This window comes from Echinops telfairi, unplaced genomic scaffold (assembly GCF_000313985.2).
Source record: "Echinops telfairi isolate 266 unplaced genomic scaffold, ASM31398v2 ScPeMD7_28;HRSCAF=97, whole genome shotgun sequence".
NCBI classification, from domain to species: Eukaryota; Metazoa; Chordata; class Mammalia; order Afrosoricida; family Tenrecidae; genus Echinops; species Echinops telfairi.
Genome location: NW_022103925.1, coordinates 128,751 through 135,001, shown reverse-complemented (window position 1 = coordinate 135,001; position 6,251 = coordinate 128,751). Strand labels below are relative to the sequence as shown.

Here is a 6,251-nt window from a genome sequence, read left to right as displayed (position 1 = left end):
TCGCTTTCCCTCCGGGGCCTGTCTCCCCAGCTCATGATGAGAGGCCTTATTCGACACGACTTCTGAGGACAAGCTCGTAGGCTCATGAAAACACTGGTATTCACACCAATGCTTACAACATAATGCAGCTCACAGACACAGCCATCGCTTAAATCACAAAAGGTGGGTGGCTGGATGGAGCAGATTGAGTAAAATCTTAAATTTTGAAGCTCTCTGTTGGAAAAGAAAATCACTAGGTTTTTTAAAAAAATAATTATGTTTTAATCATTTTATTGGGGCTCATACAACTCTTACCACAATCCTTCCATCCATTGTGTCAAGCACATTTGTACATTTGTTGCCATCATCATTTTCAAAACATTTTTTTCTACTTGAGCCCTTAGTATCAGCGTCTCATTTTTACCCTCCCTCCCTCATGAACCCTTGATAATTTATTTTAAAACATTTTCATGTCTTACACTGACTGATGCCTCCCTTTACCCACTTTTCTGTTGTCCATCCCCCTGGGAGGGGGTTATAGGTAGATCATTACGATCCAGTTCACCTTTTCTTCCCCCACCTTCCCCTTCCCCTCCTGGTATGGCTACTCTCAGTATTGGTCCTGAGGGGTTTATCTGTCCTGGATTCCCCGTGTTTCCAGCTCTAACCTGTACCCGTGAACATGCTCTGGTCTAGCCAGATTTGTAAGGTAGAATTGGGGTCATGATAGTGGGTGGGAGGAAACAATAAAGAATTAGAGGAAAGTTGTATGTTTCATCGGTGCTGTAGCACCCTGACTGGCTCGTCTCCTCCCTGCGACCCCTCTGTAAAATAAGGGGATGTCCAATTGCTTACAGATGGGCTTTGGGTCTCCACTCTGCACTCCCCCTCATTCACAATGATATGAGTTTTTGTTCTGGGTCTTTAATGCCTGATACCTGATCCTATCAACACCTCATGATCATACAGGCTGGTGTGATTCTTGCATGTGGGCTTTGTTGCTTCTCAGCTAGACTGCTGCTTATTTATCTCCAAGCCTTTAAGACCCCAGATGCTATATCTTTTGATAGCTGGGCACCATCCACTTTCTTCACCACATTTGCTTATGCACCCACTATGTCTTCAGCGATTGTGTCGGGAAGGTGAGCATCATGGAATGCCAGGTTAATAGAACAAAATGTTCTTGCATTAAGAGAGTACTTGAGTAGAGGTCCAATGTCCATCTGCTACCTTAGTACTAAACCTATAAATATATGCACATAGATCTATTTCCCCATCATCACATATAAATATATCTACATATGTAAATATATCTACATATGTACATGCCTGTAGTTAGACCTCTACAAATGTCCTTTGCCTCCTAGATCTTTCCTCTATTTCCTTTAACGTTCCTCTTGTCCCACTACCATGTTCAGCCTTCATTTAGGTTTCAGTAATTCCTCTCAGTTACATTGCCCTTGATCAAGAAAATCACTAGTTTTACAGTTAGCCCCTATACCTGCAAGAACATGTTGAGTTTTCTCTGAGGAAATATGCTGGAAGCAGCACTACACCTGATAAGAGTCACATCACATGGCTCCAACCCCACCTCCCCTCATCAGCACCATTGTCAGTGGGGAGCCAGTTCCTGTACATTCTTCAGGGTCTGAGACCTCCTTCCTGTCCCTGCGCCCACCCCACCCAGGTTACATCATTCTTACCCATTCGTGGGAATCTGTGGACACATGGGGTGGGGTTTGTTCTCCTGGGGCCCAGCACAGGAGGCTCTTTAGAGTACCACACCTTGTCCTGAATGACCACACATTGTCCTGATTGACCACACTTTGTGCTGGATGGCCACACCTTGTGCTGGTTGGCCACACCTTGTCCTGGATGACCACACCTTATCCTGATGACCACATCTTGTGCTGGATGGCCACACCTTATCCTGATGACCACACCTTGTGCTGGTTGGCCACACCTTGTCCTGGATGACCACATCTTGTGCTGGATGGCCACACCTTGTCCTGGATGACCACATTTTTTCCTGAATGACCACACCTTGTCCTGGATGACCACACATTTCCTCCATTGATCTCCTACATCTCCCTCTGGCTTACTCCAGCCAGATGTCCCTACACATCCCACTGCTCACTGTGGGAAGATGCAGGTGTCAGCCCTGAGGGCACAGGGGCTGCCTGGTCAGCCCAGCACTCAGTCAGGGTCAGTCTGCTGGGGGCTCTGGGAACTGCTTCACTGCCTGAGCTGGGTATCACAGGCAGGGGCCACTGGGGAGTTGCCCTGAAGAAGCACTGATGGGGAAGGATGCCCTGACCCCAATGCCGAGGGAAGCTGAAGGGAGGATTCAGAGAAGCCTGCCACTCCCAGAGCTGCCTCCTCTGTTCACTGTCCCACTGGCCACCCAGCACAGAGCTGCCCCCAGTGGTCCACTGCCTCTGAACTGCCCCAGCACTGACCCTGGGTCAGAGGTGGACATGACAGAAGAGGAGCTGTCTCTTCAGACCTCTCAGGACCCTGACCCTGGCCAGGGAACTTGTATGATCAGAAGAGCGAGCGCTTCCCCCTGGCTGGCAGCGCAGAGGCCACACGATGCCTGGAGTTGCTGTACCAGACGGGAACCGCAGGAGCTCCTCGGAGCTCTGGCAGCCTTCCTCAAAAGGTCCGGGAAGTTGGGAGTCCCTGACTGGGTGGACACGGTCAAGTTGGCCAAGCATAAAGAGCAATGGGTAGACACGGTCAAGTTGGCCAAGCATAAAGAGCAATGGGTAGACACGGTCAAGTTGGCCAAGCACAAAGAGCTTGCTCCCTATGGCGAGAACTGGTTCTACGCGCGAGCTGCCTCCACAGCACGGCACCTGTCCCTTCAGGGTGGCGCTGGGGTCGGCTCCATGACCAAGATCTATGGGGGCGCGGCAGAGGAATGGTGTTATGTCCAGCCACTTCAGCCGGGGCTCCAAGAGTGTGGCCCGCTGGGTCCTTCAAGCCCTGGAGGGGCTCCAGATGGTGGAGAAGGGCCAAGATGACAGCCGCAAACTGACCCCTCAGGGACAGAGAGATCTGGACAGAATTGCCCGACAGGTGGCAGCTGCCAACAAGAAACATTAGAACAAATGATGCTGGGTTAATAAATTGCCTTGTTCATAAAAAGAAGAAGAAGAAGAGCGAAGGACACACAGTAGCCTAAAGCAGCCATGTGGCCGTGTGGCCGCTGTGTGGAGAGTGGGCTAGGACCAGGCTGGATCAGGGGTCAGGCAAGAAAGCTGTCCAGGCATGAGATCCAGGCAAGTGGTGGCCCAGGGCTCTGACCCAGAAAGCAGTGAAGATATGGAAAATAAAACTCAAAATTGTGAAAAAGACCACGTGCACTGGTCTGATACAGACTGCTGCAACCCAAGGCTGTGGCTCTGAGCCCCCAACAGCTCTAAGCCAGAACAGAACCCACCCGGGCACCACCTTTCAGACAAATGACAGACAGACCTGTCCAGTGGACAGGGAGAAACGCCGTCCTCAGACCACCAACCAAACAGGACCAGAAGGGCATCCCAGGTGTCAGGCAGGCCAGGAGAGATGGCTAATGGGAGCAGGGAGCCAGGTGAGACGTGGGGAGAGGGGGCTGCACCTGAGGCCACGGAACAAAATGCGTGTGGGTCACTGGATGGGCCATGCACTTGCTCTGTAAGCCCTCGCCAACTGACAGTGCAATGTCCCCCACAGAAGGTGGTGGTCTAGGGCAGAGACTCCCCAGGAGGGGGCGGGGAGGGTGATGGCCCTCTGCAGGTGTCTGTGATCTGAGATCAGAGTGAGGGGGGCACAAGGGTCCCCAGTAAGACCTGCCCACCTCCCCCTGTGCCCCTAAAGGTGGTATTGTCTTAGGAGAGGTGAGGAGATGAGGCAGGACACTGTTCTGTACCAAAGATGCCCCCGCTGTCCACTGCCCCACCAGGTCACCCAGCACAATGCTGTTCTCTCCCAGAGCTTCTCCCACTGTCCAGTATCCCCTGTCCACTCCCCCCACCCCACCCCGCAGGTCACCCAGCACAGAGGGGGTATGTTGTTCTCTGATGCCAGAACTTGCTCTCATCCTCACAAGGCTCTGAGACTAAGTAGGGCAGGGACCAATGTCCCCAATTCTGCCCTAATTTCTGGTCCCCGAGGGGCCCATCACGTGGTTGTCTCCCTTCTGGGATCCTGCTATCCTCTCCTTCCACATTAGCTCACACACACACACACACACACACACACACACACACACACACCCCGCCCCTGCCCCTCACTCTGCAGGCTGAGCAGCAGCTGTGCTCTTAGAATGGAGCATTCCAGAGCCGGAAGGGACTAGTCCACCAGTTAAACCTCCTCCTAATGCAGGTGCCCTCTCAAGTCCCACGTAGACCGTGACCATGAGCTCCTGGAGCCTTCCAAGTCCACCTGATGTCCCCTTCCTCACACCCCCCATGACAGCTATTGTTGTATTCTACCTGGTATTACAGGTTCCCAAACTTATTTGGCCTACCACTCTCATTTCAGGGGTGAGGTACAAAAAAAATATGTATGTATGTATGTATATACATACATCTATAGATAGATAGATCAGTGTCATTCTGGCATTTAGAACCTTTATACTGTAACCTGATACCCAGGACAAAGGGTGCTGTCATTAGGTTCAACTCCACAGTGACTGGCTGCACAACAGAGCACCAACTTCATAATTGCCCTGTGCTCGAGCCCGTTGCTGCAGCCACCATGTCCATCCCTGTCCTCCAGGGCCTTCCTCTCCTTCGCTGCCCCTCCGCTTTACCCAGCACGACTTCCTTCTCCAGGGTCCGCTCTCTCCTGACAACCTGTCAAAGGATGTGAGATGAAGTCTCTCCACCCCGGCCTCTGGAAGCGCTCTAGTTGTACTTCTTCCAAGGCAGATCGGTTTGTCCTTTTGTCAGCCAACCCCATAATTCAAATGCACCTATTTTTCTTCAGTCTTCCTTATTCGGTGCATATGAAGTGGTTAAGAATACCTTGGCTTGGGCCAGGCACATCTCAGTCTTCAAACAGCCTTGCTCTTCAATGCTCTAAAGAGGTCTTGTGCAGCAGACTGACCCAGTGCAACTTGTCTTTTGTTCTCTTGACTGCTGCTTCCATGAGCACTGATTGTGGAGCCAAGCAGGACAAAATCCTTGACAACTTCAACCTCTCCTCTGTTTATCAGGATGTTACCTGTTGGTCCAGTTGTGAGGATTTAGGTCTTCTCTACATTGAGTTGTGATCGGAAGGCCACAATCATTAGGTGCTTCAAGTCCTGCTCACTGTCAGCGAGCAAGGTTGTGTCACCTGCATAGTGCAGGTTGTTCCTGAGCCTTCCTCTGGTCCTGCTGCCACACTCTTCTTCATATAAGCCAGATTCTCTGATGATCTGCTCAGCATGCGGATTAAATAAGGATGGGGAGAGGACACAACCCTGTTGCTCACCGGACCTGATTTTAAACCTTGCAGCATTCCTTTTTTCTGTTTGCACAGCCCGTCTCTCGATCCACATACACGTTCCTCGTGAGCACAATGCAGTGTTCTGGAATCCCCATTCTTCTCAAGGCTACCATGTTTTTATGATCACACTGTCAGATGGCTTGGAAAAGTCAACAGAACACAAGTCAACTTCCTTCTGCTTTCAGCCAAGATCCATGTGACATCAGCAAGGACGTCCTTTGTTCCACGTCCTCTTCTGAATCTGGCCTGAACTTCTGGCAGCTCCCTGTCAATGCACTGCTGTAACTGTTGTTGGATGATCTTCAGCAAAATTTTACTTGCATGTGATGCCAATGATATTGTTCTGTAATGTATAGAACAATTGTCAGCCTCCCTGGATCTTTCCAGTCCCCCACGGCCACTGTGGCCCACTTTGGGAAACACTGGTATCCCTAGTGGTTTCACTCAAACCGTGAGGCCCTTGAGGAAGGCGTTGTTTGCTCGACTCATCTCAACACCCCCCAGCGCCTTGGGCATAGTATCTGGCATCTAGTGGGCACTCAACAAAGAATAAGTGAGTGAGTGAATGAGTGGTGGATGGGTGGGTGAGCGAGTGAATAATTTAATGAGTAATTGAGTGGGTAAGTGACTGAGTGAATGAGTGAGTAATTGAGTAGTGAGTGAATGAGTACTATCATAATTGAATGAGCAAGTGAGCAATTGAGTTAGTGAGTGGGTTGTTGAGCGAACGAGTGAGTGTTGTAGTTAGTGAGTGGGTTGTTGAGTGAGTGAGTGTTGTAGTTAGTGAGTGGGTT

The 6,251-nt window shown here is 50.7% G+C and overlaps 1 pseudogene; it reads left to right on the top strand.

Moving 5' to 3' along the window:
* Positions 1-2,571: 2,571 nt before the first annotated feature.
* Positions 2,572-3,087, top strand: LOC101653926 (annotated as a pseudogene).
* Positions 3,088-6,251: the final 3,164 nt, after the last annotated feature.